Source organism: Lactuca virosa, chromosome 1, assembly GCF_052849685.1.
Source record: "Lactuca virosa cultivar CGN04683 chromosome 1, Lactuca_virosa_CGN04683_v6, whole genome shotgun sequence".
Taxonomy (NCBI): Eukaryota; Viridiplantae; Streptophyta; class Magnoliopsida; order Asterales; family Asteraceae; genus Lactuca; species Lactuca virosa.
Window position 1 is genome coordinate 285,922,868 of NC_136426.1, and position 16,184 is coordinate 285,939,051.

The following is a 16,184-nucleotide window of genomic DNA, read 5'->3' on the forward strand; positions in this document are numbered from 1 at the left end:
TATGTAGAAGTTGGGCTTTTGGATTATTGAATTGGGCCTTGGTTTTGGGCCAAGTTATGAAAAAGATAAAAATGTATTTTACTCTAGTTTGGACATTTAGTATGAGTCAGATCCGATTATTGATGGATGGTTAACTTGTGATTGATAGCGCGAGGATTCTTGCGGGCTAGCAGCTAGAGATTTCTTCTGTGAGATTCGACAGTTTGAAGTGAGTCTCCTCACTGAGTTTAGCGGGTCGAAGGCACCAATTCCGACCCAAGGTTTGTTAAGCTTTGTATGTTTGTTGACTTCGTGACTCTTGCATATGTATTTATGTATGCCGGGCGGGGCCTGATACGTGTGGAATGTACTAGTTTTAATCCTAATTAACTTAAGCAAAAAAAAAAACACACGGTAGGAAGTGTACCTATTGATTAGCAGTTTAGTGAAGGTAAGTATGCTATCGAACAGAGGGAACGGTAAACAATTAAAGCAATTACTAATGTTAACTAATTAAAGCAATTATTAAAGAAGGGGGTTTTCTCGAGTTTTACAAGACTAGAAACTTAAGAAATTACTTAAAAACATTAGCCAGAACAATTAACAACTAAAAAGAGGAACAAACGACAACTAGATTCAATAATATTAAAGAGATTTCCGTTTAGATTCAATTCACTTATTCATATGGTTGATTTCGTGGCAAGGGAAATGGATTAATGTGTCATCAATTACCGATTTCTAATGTGATTAGGTTCATGTTCACTATTACTAATCCTTTAGCAAACAAATCAATTCAAGCAATGATCAAGTGACTAAACTAAAGAGTTTACTAGTGTTCAATTCGAATCAAGCAAGACTTGTAATAATAGTTAATTAAATTGGTTGGTTGAGTTAACTCATATATGGTTGGTCATCATACATGCTCATACATTAATTTACTTATTTTCTAATTAACCCTAGGTTATGTTCACAACACTAGGCCTATAATCTTGTTTTCACAAAATCATAAGAGGCAAACAATCAAGCAGATGTTCATACAACTCAATATACTTAGTAATTAACAGATAATAATTGTCATTAACATATAAGGATCTTTTAACAAGCTTATCATGATAAATAACTAAATTAACTTAATCCAAAGCCACTCAATCAACACATAGTCATAAGATCATCTATTCTAAATAGAAGTATGGTGTTTTAGCCCATAACTTCAGCAAATAAAACCATAAACATGAAATTCAATGTTGCAAACATGATTCATACAAAGAATTAAGAAATAATAATGATTAATTGCCTTTGATCTCTTTAAAAATAGCCTCTAGTCAAATTTTGAGTTCCAAAGCTCCTTAAGAATGTCTCTTGCCTCCAAAAGTCGCTAAAAACTCCCATCAATCGTTAGGGTTTCAAATAGAAACGATCCAAATATATAGATTCTGAAAAACGGCGCAACACGGTGTGTTTTAGGACCCAACACGGAGTGTTCTTCATTAAAACCTCGTATTCCCCAAGTCAACGTCAAGAATCGCGAAACTTCTATTCAACATGGCGTGTTATTGATAAACACGCCATGTTCGTTTGGCATTAACATTTTATCAAAACACGAAAATCGTTCGAAATCGTGTCTAGTGTTCACAACATTTTGAATCTCGTCAATCGGATTACGAGTCATGAGATATGGCCAAAACACTGACAAGGAGTCAAGCTGTCTAACAACATCATTCTTTCTTCAAAATCCAAGATCCAAGCTTCCAATCGCCAATTCCGCTTCCTTTTCCTTCCGAGCATGTCTTTGTTGCTGAAATGAGATTTTAAACTAATTAAGTACCTTTTGTTCAATATTTGAGACAAAAACAACATAAATTATTAAGATGATGAATGAATTATAGGAGTAAATATGCCCATCTCAAAATACTCCACACTTGACTTTTGCTTGCCCCCACGCAAAACTGAATTTTAGCATACTAATACCACATAAGACAATCCAAATTGAACCCAACCATTATGCCAAGACCACAACGCATGCATATGTGTCTAAGTTTTCCTAAGGACCCCCAACCCTAAATACTCACAATCTTCATAAACACTCGCCCACTTTTTCCGAACAACGCTCATTTTATGCATCCCTCCAAATCCATCCGCAGAAAACTTTCTTAACCTCAAGGTATATTTGGTTAAACCCCCAAGCATACATATGGAAAAATAACCTAGAAAAAAAATTACAAATAAAATAAAAATACAACTTTTGCTTAAAATCTTTGATACTTTGTAGCTCTTCTTCATGTCTTCATACTTGTAGATTCTTTCAAACATTTAATCATACCTTTTTTTTTCAAACACAGTTTTTTCACTCAAATCTAAAAACCTAGAAAAGCATATGCTTACACAAGGGGTTTTAACTTCAACCTTTATTGATTAGAGGCATTAGTCTTAGTGTGCAATGACTACTTAAGCTTTCCGTAATACATTTCAAGTACACGATGCTAAACATGTTGCGTCCCTCAAACTAAGCAAGGTTATGTTTTTGTTCCATGATTTCACTAGGATAAAGGAGGCCACAAATGCATTATAACATATATTGGCTCAACTAAAAATTTAGGTCCTCAAAGAATCATCAAACACAATACTAGCATGGAATCCTAATTGCTTTACCATAATTTTCTAAATTAACCTAGCAATTTTTTATGTTCAATTTTTAAAAAAAATTATACCTAGGATTCTAATGTAACTAATGCAACCAACCCCCTACCCCACACTTATTTTATGAAATGTCCCCATTGCATGTTATGCAAAATAAAGAACATAAAACTAAAGAGAGAGAATTGGAACATACTCCCCTGGGATAGTAGTGGCGAGGTTGATATTTTTTCTTTTGAGCTCCTTCTTCAGCTAACTTCGGCATGGGAACAGCTCATCCATGCCTTGGGTGTCATATATCTCGTGTGGTTGACAAATCGTAATGTACTGGAAAAGCTTCTTGGAAAACTTCAAAATGGACTTCAAAAATTGTGGATAATGCTCGCCTTGGATAGGATCAAATCAATGGCTCGAGAAAATTAAGTGAGGTAACAACACGCTGAGTTCTAGTGGGAAACACTTCGTGTTGAATTCTTATTCAAACAGAAATCACGTTTTTCTTCTGGAACACGTCGTTTTTGGTTTTGACCACGGCGTGTTTAAGATTAAGATCGTGATTTTTATTCTTTTTTGCTTCAACACTGATTTCTTGGTCAAAGAGGGTATTAATTCAATACACCTCTTTATTTCTTCTGTAACGTGACTCCCTTTAGCAATTATAATCACCGGACTCAAAAATGTCGCTCAAAGTCTTCTAATCTCTCGTTAATGACTCGACCCCTCACTAGTTCCTCTCACGCTTTAAATACTCGTTCTATTCTCAACCTAAATTATGCAAAGATCAAAAACAAAAACTACATAATAAAAGGAAAACAAACATTAAATTAAAGGTTCCTACATTACCCCTAATTACTATAAGTTTTAAAACAAACCAACCAAACACATAAAATAAAAACAAACAAATAAAAATTGTCTTAAACACTTCTAACACAAATAAAATAAGATTGAAAAGTAAAATAAAGATAAACGAAAAAGAAATGCAAACTCAAATGACGGGTTGCCTCCCGCAAGCGCTTCTTTTTGAGGAGTCTTGAGCTGGACTCCTTTCCGCTCTACGTTGCAACAGTTTCCTCTAAATCCATGCCCTCTTCAATCCTCTCTTCGTTTGGCATCCCTTCTTCATAATGCTTGACTCGGTGCCCATTGACCTTAAAACTTGACCAATCCTTGTTCCATAGCTCAATCACTTATTAAGGATACACTTGCTTGATCTTGAATGGCCCTGACCATCGTGTGCGCAACTTTCCGGGAAAGAGTTTCAACCTTGAGTTATAAAGGAGAACTTTTTGACCGGTTTCAAATTCCTTGTTCCCTTTCAGCCTTGTATCATGCCACTTTTTTGTCTTACCCTTATAGATCAACGAGTTTGTATATGAATCGTTTCTTAACTCCTTCAAGGCATTCATTTGCAAGAGCCGATTTGCACGCAATTCACTTGGTTCAAAGTTACACATCTTCAAGGCCCAATATGCTTTGTGTTCGAGTTCCACCGGTAGATGACAATTCTTCCCATAAACTAACCTGTAAGGCGTAGTTCCAATGGGTGTCTTGAATGCGGTACGGAATGCCCAAAGTGCATCATCTAATTTGTCCGCCCAATCTTTTCTATTGCTACCCACCGATCTTTCCAAGATTCTCTTCAAAGCTCTATTCGTGATCTCAGTTTGCCTATTCATTTGAGGATGATATGGTGTTGCAAACCTATGGTGTACACCATGTTTTTGTAACACCATTGTCATTTGATCATTAGCAAAAAGGGTTCCCCTGTCACTTATAAGTGCTATTGGCACCCCAAACCTAGAAAATAATCTTTTCAAAAACTTAACAACCACCCGAGCATCATTGATGGGTAATGCCTGCGCTTCTGACCACTTGGAAACATAATCAATCGCTAGAAGGATATACTTGTTCCCTAAAGATGATGGGAATGGTCCAGTGAAATCTATGCCCCATACATCAAACACCTTAGATACTTGGATGTTTCTCTGTGGCATCTCATTCCTTGCAGATATATTCCCCGACATCTGGCATGAGTCACACTCTCTCATATAGGTGGTAGCATCCTTGAAAATAGTTGTCCAGTAGAAACCTGCATCAAAAATCTTTTTGGCCGTGTATTGAGCTCCATGATGTCCTCCTACTGGCCCATTGTGACAATGCCCTAAAATATCATGAACCTCCCATCCAAACACGCATCTTCTAATAATCCCATCTGCACAACTTCTAAAAAGATAAGGCTCATCCCAGAAATAATATTTGATTTCTGAGAAGAGCTTTTTCTTTTGTTGGTGAGTGAGCCTTATTGGAAGAAAACTGTCTGCCAAGAAGTTTGCAATGTCGGCATACCAAGGTTCTTCCCCTGCAATCATCATCAAATACTCTTTAGGAAAGCTATCCCCAATGCCCTTGTTGTCTATATTGTCCCTCTCTAGATTTTCCAATCTTGACAGATGGTCGGCTGCTACGTTTTCCATCCCCTTATTGTCCTTGATCTCGATGTCAAATTCTTGAAGTAAAAGCACCCATCAGATCAATCTCGGCTTCGCATCCTGCTTTACAGACAAATATTTAATAGCAGAATGGTCAGTGAAAATAGTTGTTTTGGACAATATAAGGTAAGGACGAAATTTGTCAAAGGCATAAACCATGACCAAAAGTTCCTTTTCAGTAGTAGAGTAGTTTTCTTGGGCCAGGTTCAAAGTCTTGCTTGCGTAGTAGATGGGTTGAAAGTGCTTATCAACGCTTTGACCAAGAACAACTCCTATGTCATAATCACTGGCATCCCACATTATTTCAAAGGGTAAGTTCCAATTTGGGGCGATAATGATCGGGGAATTAGTCAATTTTTCTTTTAAAATCTCAAAATCTTTTAAGCATTCATTAGAAAAATTAAAGGGTGCATCTTTTAAGAGTAGTTGAGCAAAGGTCTCGTTATTTTAGAAAGTCTTTTATAAAACGGAGGTAAAAACCCGCGTGACCTAAAAAACTCCTAATGCCCTTCACATTAGTTGGTGGGGGTAACTTAGCAATAGTATCGATCTTTGCTCGATCCACCTCAATCCCCGATTTCGACACTTTATGACCTAATACTATTCCTTCCTTCACCATGAAATGGCATTTTTCCCAATTTAAAACTAAATTGGTATTCTCACACCTAGCAAGCATCAAATCAAGGTTAGAAAGACTATCATTAAAAGAAGAGCCAAAGACAGAAAAGTCATCCATAAAGACTTCCATAAAATTTTCCACCATATCGTGGAATATCGCTGTCATGCATCTTTGGAAAGTAGTCGATGCATTGCAAAGCCCAAAAGGCATGCGTCGATACGCAAATGTTCCACTTGGACAAGTAAATGCCGTCTTCTCTTGATCATTTGGGTCGATGGGAATTTGGAAGTAACCTGAAAAGCCATCTAGAAAACAGTAATAGCAATAACCATATAATCGCTCTAGCATTTGATCAATAAAAGGAAGAGGGAAATGGTCTTTGCAAGTGGCATCGTTTAGCTTTTGGTAATCGATGTACACTCGCCAACCGATTACCGTTCGTGAAGGTATAAGCTCATTCTTCTCATTTGTTATGACCGCCATCCCTCCTTTCTTTGGCACTACTTGAACTGGACTCACCCATTGACTATCGGAGATGGAGTATATGATCCCGACATCTAAAAGCTTGACAACCTCCTTCTTGACCACCTCTTGCATATTTGGGTTTAGTCATCTTTGATGTTGCACTACCGGTTTCGCGCCTTCTTCTAGGTTGATCTTGTGTGAGAAATAGGAAGGACTAATGCCCTTGATGTCGGTTATCTTCCAAGTAATGGCGTTATTCCTTTTCTTTAGAACCTCAACGAGACTCTCTTTTTCGGTTGGTGTGAGGTCAGAAGCAATAATCACCGGCTTTTGTTATCCTCTTCCAGAAAAGCATATTCCAAGTGTTCTGGCAAAGTTTTCAGCTCCAATTCTGTTTTCTGAACACTGAACACGACGTGTGTATCAACATAACACATCGTTTTGTACTCATATAACCCGTCTGATCACTCTTTTTCAACTCGACACGCTGTGTTGAGCTCCTCAACACGCCGTTTTTGTGCTTCAGAGTGTCTTTTTAGTTCTTCAAACTGGCTTTCCTCAAGTAGCCTCTCTATCTCTTTCAAATCTTTTTCAGCATCAAAGTCACCTTCTGAAAGGAATACGAATCCATCCATCTTGTCTTCTTTCCATCCTGCCAATTCTTTTTCCATTAGCTCTTGTTGAGCATTAAGGTTATTCTGTGGACAACTTCTCAACAAACCTTTGTACCTCTACCATGCTTCATAGAGTGAATCGCCTCCTTGTTGTTTGAAATTTGCAATTGCTTTCTTTAATTTTGAGACCTTCGAGGGAGGATAGAACTGTTGAATGAACTCTTCGCGCATCTTGGCCCATGTATTTATGGATCATGGAGGTAATGCCTTTAACCTATCTTTTGCGGCTCCCTTGAACGTAACTGGTAGCATCCTAAGTAGCACATCCTAAGTAGCATCTTTGTGATCCTTCCCATAAAATTGGATGTCCTTCAGTTGAGAGAGTATGTGCACCTTCAATTCAAAGTTCGCTGTCGCTGGAATGGTAGGGTGAATAAGACCTGGTCCATTATCTTCACACATCCTCTTCTTGTACTCCTCCATGGATATGTCAGCAATATTTGCCATCTCGTCTTTTAGCTCAGTTTCACTCTCTTCTTCAGATTCGGGTGTTTTGGGCTCGTAATCCACCACCTTCTCGTCTTGAATTTTCTCTTTACTTCCAAAACCGCTTGATTCCCCAATTGCTTTGTTCTTTTTGTGAAGAATTGATTTCGAATCTTCCAAGGGTGGTTCTATAGAAGAACTGGAGTTCCGGGTCATAAACTTCCTGAGACAAAATAGAAAATTACGCGTAAAATGAACAAAAAGGATAAAAACGAAAACTGAAAATACGTCAAACATGTCGTGTTCAGATTTGACCACAGCGTGTTCAAGCGTAAAAACCGAAAAACATAAACGATAATTAAAGCAGAAAAACTATAACTTTATATGAGATAAATCTCACACAAAGGGTCGATACCAATTAGCAATGAAAAAATTAACTATTTAGAACTGATCCCCAGCAACGGCGCCAAAAACTTGATACGTGTGGAATGTACTAGTTTAATCTTAATTAACTTAAGCTAAGAAAAACACACGGTAGGCAGTGTACCTATCGATTAGCAGTTTAGTGAAGGAAAGTAGGGTATCGAACACATGGAACGGTAAACACTTAAAGCAATTACTAATGTTAACTAATTAAAGCAATTATTAAAGAAAGGGGGTTTTCTCTAGTTTTACAAGACTAGAAACTTAAGCAATTACTTTAACAATTTAGCAAGAACAATTAACAACTAAAAAGAGGAACAAAAGACAACTAAATTGAATAATATTAAAGAGACTTCCGTTTAGATTCGATTCACTTATTCATATGGTTGATTTCGTGGCAAGTACTATGGATTAATGTGTCATCAATTACCGATTTCTAATGTGATTAGGTTCATGTTCACTATTACTAATCCTTTAGCAAACAAATCAATTCAAGCAATGATCAAGTGACTAAACTAAAGAGTTTACTAGTGTTCAATTCGAATCAAGCAAGACTTGTAATAATAGTTAATTAAATTGGTTGGTTGAATTAACTCATATATGGTTGGTCATCATACATGCTAATACATTAATTTACTTATTTTCTAATTAACCCTAGGTTATGTTCACAACACTAGGCCTATAATCTTGTTTTCACAAAATCATAAGAGGCAAGCAATCAAGTAGATGTTCATATAACTCAATATACTTAGTATTAACAGAAAATAATTTACATTAACATATAAGGATCTTTTAACAAGCTTATCATGATAAATAACTAAATCAACTTAATCCAAAGCCACTCAATCAACACATAGTCATAAGATCATATATTCTAAATAGAAGTATGGTGTTTTAGCCCATAACTTCAGTAAATAAAACCATAAATAAGAAATTCAATGTTGCAAACATGATTCACATAAAGAATTAAGAAAGAACAATGATTAATTGCCTTTGATATCTTCAAAATAGCCCCTAGTCGAATTCTGAGTTCCAAAGCTCCTTGAGAATGTCTCTGGCCTCCAAAAGTCGCTAAAAACTCCCAGCAATCGTTAAGGTTTCGAATAGAAACGATCCAAATATATAGATTCTGAAAAACGGTGCAACACGACATGTTTTAGGACCCAACATGGCGTGTTCTTCATTAAAATCCTGTATTCCCCAATTCAGCGCTACAAATTGCGAAGCTTCTATTCAACATGGCATGTTTGTGATTAACACGACATGTTATTTTGGAATCAACATTTTCTCAAAACACGAAAGTCGTCCGAAATTGTGTCTAGTTTTGAGAACATTTTGAATCTTGTCAATCAGAGGTACGAGTCATGAGATATGGCCAAAACCTTGACGAGGGGTCAAGCTGTCCAACGACATCCTTCTTTCTTCAAAATCCAAGATCCAAGCTTCCAATCACGAATTCCGCTTCCTTTTCCTTTCGAGCATGTCTTTGTTGCTGAAATGAGATTTTAAACTAATTAAGTACCTTTTGTTCAATATTTGAGACAAAACAACATAAAGTATTAAGATAATGCATGAATTATATGACTAAATATGCCCATATCAAGACCCGATGCCGGGCAGGGCCTGATGAGTATATTGTATGCTAGTTATCTGTATGTGTTTTTATGATTACCGGGTATAGCTCGATGCCGGGAGAGGCCTGATGACCATTCTGTATGCTATGTATATTTATGATTATTGCATATGTTGTGTATTGATATGCTTATATGTTTATATGTATACTGGGCGGGGCCCAACGACTTACAGATCTGTATACCGAGCAGGGCTCGATGCGGGTCGGGGCCTGAAGCCGGGTAGGGCCCGATGTCGGACGGGGTCTGATGCCGGGCAGGGCACGATGACAGGGCGGGGCCTATTATGTGTTTATTTGTGTATGTATGGTATGTGGTATCTTGGGGAACTCACTAAGGTTTGTGCTTACGGTTTTTAGTTTATGTTTCAGGTACTTCGGTTTTCAAATGGAAGAGCTCAGGAAGATTGTAGAGCACACACCACATGTTTCTGCATTTTATGAGTTACTATGATATTGATGATGTATCGATACAATTTAATAATCTTGTTTTCTTTTGACTATAATATGGTTTGATGCTTTATTAATCTAAAAAATGAAAATTTTTATGGTCTTATTAAGGGGTGAGCAAATCCTAACCAAGAAACGAGAAACAGACTAAAACCGACGAAACCGAAACCGAAAAAACCGAAACCGAAGAAAAACCGACGGTTAGGGTTTGAACTTTTTGAAAACCGAAAAATCGGGTTCGGTTTCGATTTTTACCCAGAAACCGATCCATCCAACCCGGGAAACCGACCCATAATTGATTGTGTTTTGGTTGTAATAAACTATTTCGGGCTTTGGTTGTAACTTGTAATAGACTATTTGTTGTAAGACTCATGTTTTTTGAAGTATTTAACTTAAATTTGGTGTTTTTTTGAAGTATTTAACTTGTTGCTTCATTTATGGAAAATGAGTTAAAACCCAAAACCCATGGGTTTAAACCCATAACCCGTGAGTGTATGGGTTGAACCCAAGAAACTGAAAAACCGCCCAAACCGACCTCAGAACCCGATAAACCGAACCGACCAGTAACCGATCCTATTGGGTTCTGAAAACCAGAAACCGACCATTTATGGGTTGGGTTGGGTTTGGGTCCAAAACCGACCCATACACAACCCTAGTCTTATTTTTGGGACGTTACAAGTTGGTATCAGAGCCTTGGTTTGAGTGATTCGGACACACTCTCAGGTGTGTCTGAACTCAAACTGAGGATTTGGTAGAGTTTTCAAAAAGAAAAGTATTTTTAAGAAAAGAGTTTTCTAAGATAAGAAAAGGTGTGGTGCGTGCAATCAACCGAGCTCAAATAAGTTTTTCCCAAAATACCCATACATGTTATCTGATATGATTTGATCTGTGAATCTGTGAATCGCATGCTAGTTAGGGTTAAGGATCTGCTCAGTTTTTGCATGATAGAATGTTAAGAGAGATGCCTTATGTTCCTATTGTATGAGCTTGTAGACTTGCATGCTAGTTCTGATTAGTCAGTGGTAGATTGGCCTGATATATGATTCCTTGTAGCCTAGGAAGCATGGGATGTTAGTTGAGTATAATTTGGATGCGTAATGCAATCAGTAGCAGGAGTGGGAGCTCCTAGTATGAGTTGTAGTATGTGGGATTGGATGCTCATGGTTATTATATGGATTGGAGTGATACTGCATGAATGCTGCTTGATTGGCGCATTGTGGAACTCTAAAGTGATGCGAGTTAGCTACTAAGTGGATATGTCAAGTCACATGTGACAAGGGTTGAATAATCTTAGAGTGATGGATTTGACCCTATTGCACATATATTGTCTGTGTCCAACTGTTTTAGGGATGAGTCTGTTACTCGAAGGATTATCTAAGCTTTGTTGCATGTGACTGTATTTATAAGGTGGGTGACTGGCATTATGGGGATTTCTTCAGCAGCTGATGGTAGGGTCAGGTCGGGAACCTAGGAGAACCTAGGGATTTGCTTCAGTGAGTTTCGTTGCACTAGTCAATGGTATATTGGCCTGATATATGATTCCTTGTAGCCTAGGAAGCATGGGATGTTAGTTGAGTATAATTTGTATGCATAATGCAATCAGTAGCGGGAGTGGGAGCTCCTAGTATGAGTTGTAGTATGTGGGATTGGATGCTCATGGTTATTATATGGATTGGAGTGATACTGCATGAATGCTGCTTGATTGGCGCATTGTGGAACTCTAAAGTGATGCGAGTTAGGTACTAAGTGGATATGTCAAGTCACATGTGACAAGGGTTGAATAATCTTAGAGTGATGGATTTGACCCTATTGCACATATATTGTCTGTGTCCAACTGTTTTAGGGATGAGTCTGTTACTCGAAGGATTATCTAAGCTTTGTTGCATGTGACTGTATTCATAAGGTGGGTGACTGGCATTATGGGGATTTCTTCAGCAGCTGATGGTAGGGTCAGGTCGGGAACCTAGGAGAACCTAGGGATTTGCTTCAGTGAGTTTCGTTGCACTGGTTAGAGAGTGTGTGGTGTATGGATTGAGAAGGTGACTTAGAGTATGTGTGAGGATTCTTGAGGAAAGTGTGGATAAGTGTGGAAGGTAGTATTGGGCCCGTACTACTGAAAGCACATGATCTATACTTAAATTGGGGAGAGTCTTGAAGAATCTAGGAAACCTGTGGATAAGGATTCTTGGGTATGTTCTAATCTTTGGCATGATTGTTTCGGTTTGGTGTTGAGCACTCAGGAATAGGATTCAGGTTCGGGTTCCAGCTCAGGTGCAGGTACTGAGCCGATCGATGCTCGGATGCGGGAGTTCATCTCATCAGAGAATATTATTTTGGAATGGACCCCAGTGTTCTTTGGTTCTGTCAAGGAAGAGATTTTGGAACTCTGGATGGTCATCTCGGGGCCTTTCGGGACGGAATTGTAAGCAGGGCAGTTGGGGGCTCATCTGGAGCCCAAAGCTTGTGGTCCCCAGAATCCTTCAGGAAATAGGATCCTGTTGTTAGTTCTTGTCATTTGGGATCGGCGGTGAGTTTTGCACCATGTCCCCAGGAGGTCAAGATTCCTTTAGATGCTTTTGTGGGTTAGTTCTCCAGTGGAGTCAGGGTTCGGTTGTTTTATCTTTTAACCTGGTGGGATCGGTAGTCGTCTATGGAAGAACTTTTGGGAATTCAAACACTACCATTGCTAGGAGAGGAGCGGTAGCAGGAAGATGGTGGTGTCAGTGCATGAGTCGCTGTGTCTTTGGAAGTGTCAGGGAATTTTATGGAAAGGATTGAAGATGGTTAGAATTCAGTAACTCTTAGAGGATGGAAGTTGGGGTGAGGATTCGCCAGTTCAGAACAAGGGTTATGGTTTTAGTCCTTAGCGTAAGAACGTAAGGAGTTGGTGTGGTATCATGGGAGGTGATTGGATCGATCGGACTTGCTAAGATTTCAGGGGATATTCTTCTGGATTTCAGGAGTTGAGCGATCATTGAGATTGGCTAGTAATGGTAAGCGCAGGTCATAAGCGGTTTTTGCTGCATGAGGTTTGATGGGTTGAGAAATACATCAGATTTATGGGATGAGAGAGCTTTGTCGAATCCAAGTTGGGGAGAATCGATCAGAATTGTCGGGTGATGTGATTTATGAGCTTTGGTTTGGCTTCGGAATTAAAGAACGCACAATGAACATGGTGATTTCGGTGTTTAAGAGATGCATTCGATTATGTATGGTGTTACAAAAAGGGATCTAGATCTAAATCTACATAAATAACACACACTTACACACTCAATTTTACATCTCTCAAGCACACCTCCATAAGTGGTATGAACCCATCTTATATAGAGGTGTTTACATGTCTCTCTCTCACTCTCTATCTCATTTCACAAGGCTAATGCACCACATGCAAGTGGGTCTACAAAAGTTAAACCATTTACAAAGTCATACATGGATAACTTTGTACCCAACATTCTCCCCCTCAAAGTTAGGAATGGATGATCCACTTCAAATCTTCCAAAATCGAGAAACTACGCGATCCGAGCCTCAAGCATGACACATGTAGAGATGTATTTCAAATCTTCAATTCTTCCATGATTCTTCAATTTGGGTTCTAGGATGCGAGACCATACGAACCGAGCATCAACGAATGATCACGAGCTTCTCAAACTCCAAATAATCACCCTAAAGTTGAGCATAAAAACACACCCCAAAAATCTTCAATAATTCCAAACCCATCATGAACCGAAATCACTTCCGAATCTCCAATCGAATCATTTCATAAACTTCAAAATACTCGAGGTCACTTCGGTCTTCAAGTTCGCGTAATATGAAAAATTCAACTTCGAATTTCCATATAAATTTCTCCCCCTTTTTATAATTGAAAATTGATTATAAAACCATCAAGGAAAGAGAACATGATCTATTCGGAATTTTTCGTGTCAAAACTCCCCCTTAACATGTGGCATAAACTTTTTGCTTCAATCCGGAAAACCGAAAAAATCTTCAATTTTTAGCTTCGTTCACGGACCGTCTTTGACAAAATTTCTAAAAAATGGGTAGAAATTGTCAATTTCAAAATTCTGCAGTGACCCGGTGCGCCCAAAACAGCCAAAAATGCGAAACTCTCCCCCTTTTCCGAAGCTGGGTAGAAAGCGTCAATTCGCATAAACTACAGGGGCCTGAAATGCATATTTTTCAATTTCTCAGCAAAATCAATCCATTTTCGAAATTGGTTATGAACAGCCAATTTTTCGAAATATCAGGGTCTACTTTCGAAAATTCTGCACTTTTCTTCAATCTGTCAAAAATTTGGTCCAAATTCGAAAGTGGGCAAAAGGTGTTAAACTTTCGAAAGTGCAGGGACCATTTTCGAAACTTCTATGCTTTCTTCTTCCCCAATCTCGTGAACGAGTAACGAAAAATTTTCTTCCTTCCCATTCGTTAGTTTCAATCACGAAATCCACAACACCATTTTAACGAAACTTTTGCTTGAAATGTCGAAAATTACAAACTTTCGTTAGGCCTGTATCACTAAATCCTTCGATTCGTTATTTCCCCAACGCAATTCTTTGCCTTCGTCAACAACCATCGACTATTCGTTAATCAGCAACAAATTCTCTTTTTGAGTTAGACTAATCGACATCCAAACTATCGAAATCAAAATCCATCTCATTTTCGTTATCAATCATACTTCCCAAATCAATCGCTTTTTCATCGACCCAAGAACAAAAATATTCGAACTCAGAATCATCAAACAATTTCTAGTGAACCACATCTTCGTTTTTTTATTCAACCTCATATCGACCTCATCCCTTACTTTTCGTCATCAATCATCGACACAAAAGCAAATCCTTCAAAATTGTTTATCGACACTAACCATTGACATTGAACCCATCGATATCTATCAGTTCACAGTTCATTCTTTAAGCTACCCAGCACACGAATATCTGATAGAAATCAATCGAATTCATTCCTTCACCGTCCTTCGATTCTCAATCACAATGAATTCGTTATTAAGGCCATCGATTTTAAAATCTTCAAAATCCAAAGAACGAACATTTGAGTTCGTGAATCTCAGTTCGTTCCCAAGCCATCTCCTTCGAACATCGATTGTCAATACCAAATCGAAATCTAATATCTTTGATACTCAATGCTTCTTCCAACATCGAACATTGATCCATTAATTCTCAAAAATCGAAACAAAATTCACCGACTGAGAACCAATAAATCGATTTTGACTTTTCTCAGTTGACTTTTGAAATACGAACAGATTGACAATCAAATAAACCATTTGCTTCTGTCCTTCGATTTCCAAGTTAAGATCAAAAGACGACACACATCAAAATACAAAACAAAGATCAATCATATGATTATTAGTGAGAAATCGATTTGAGAATGAGTAAAATCACAAGAATTACGAATTGATGATATCAATAGAAAAACATGTTTTAATTCTTCTTTAGAACACAGATTCGACCACAATAATGTCAATCGATTTCAAGAACACTTTGAAATTGCTAGTAGATTTGATCGTCATCAACAATCTTCAAGAAAAATTAACTGAAAGATAAAGAACTAAAATGACGTCTCATTTGGATTTAGGCTAGATCGAAACAATCAATGAACAGTTATGGATTGATTATTGGGCTTATGAAACGAAAATTGATGGAATGTCAATAAATTGGGCTTCAAACTGGATTGAGTGAACAGTAAAATGATCAAAAGATTTAGATTTGAATGAATTGAATGAATTAAAACTTTTGTTAGGGCTTTTGAATCCAATCTGATTAACAGTAAAATTGATTTTGTTTTTGGTTGAGCTTGATCTAAACAAACATTTATTGGATCAACAATGAGATTTGATACAAATTAGATCCAATGAATCAAAACGATCAAAAATCAAGAACGCAACACATGAATCTATGAGACTAAGAGAGATCATAGAGAAAGACTCACCATAAATGCTCCAATTGTGATGAATTTTGCCAAACCAAGAATCGTTCTTCAAAAAATCATGTTGATCTTCGAAGACCCGCTCTGATACCAATTGATGTGATTTATGAGCTTTGGTTTGGCTTGCGGAATTAAAGAACGCACAATGAACATGGTGATTTCGGTGTTTAAGAGATGAATTCGATTATGTATGGTGTTACAAAAAGGGATCTAGATCTAAATCTACATAAATAACACACACTTACACACTCAATTTTACATCTCTCAAGCACACCTCCATAAGTGGTATGAACCCACCTTATATAGAGGTGTTTACATGTCTCTCTCTCACTCTCTATCTCATGTCACAAGGCTAATGCACCACATTCAAGTGGGTCTACAAAAGTCAAACCATTTACAAAGTCATACATGGATAACTTTGTACCCAACATCGGGAGTTAGATCGGGTGTGGGACTAGGGC

The 16,184-nt window shown here is 37.8% G+C and overlaps 1 non-coding gene across 1 annotated transcript; it reads left to right on the forward strand.

The window, feature by feature from the left end:
• Nucleotides 1-6,876: 6,876 nt before the first annotated feature.
• LOC145151815 (small nucleolar RNA R71) lies at nt 6,877-6,983 on the forward strand. Its single transcript, XR_013732368.1, has one exon. It is a non-coding gene; the product is annotated as a small nucleolar RNA R71 (small nucleolar RNA).
• Nucleotides 6,984-16,184: the final 9,201 nt, after the last annotated feature.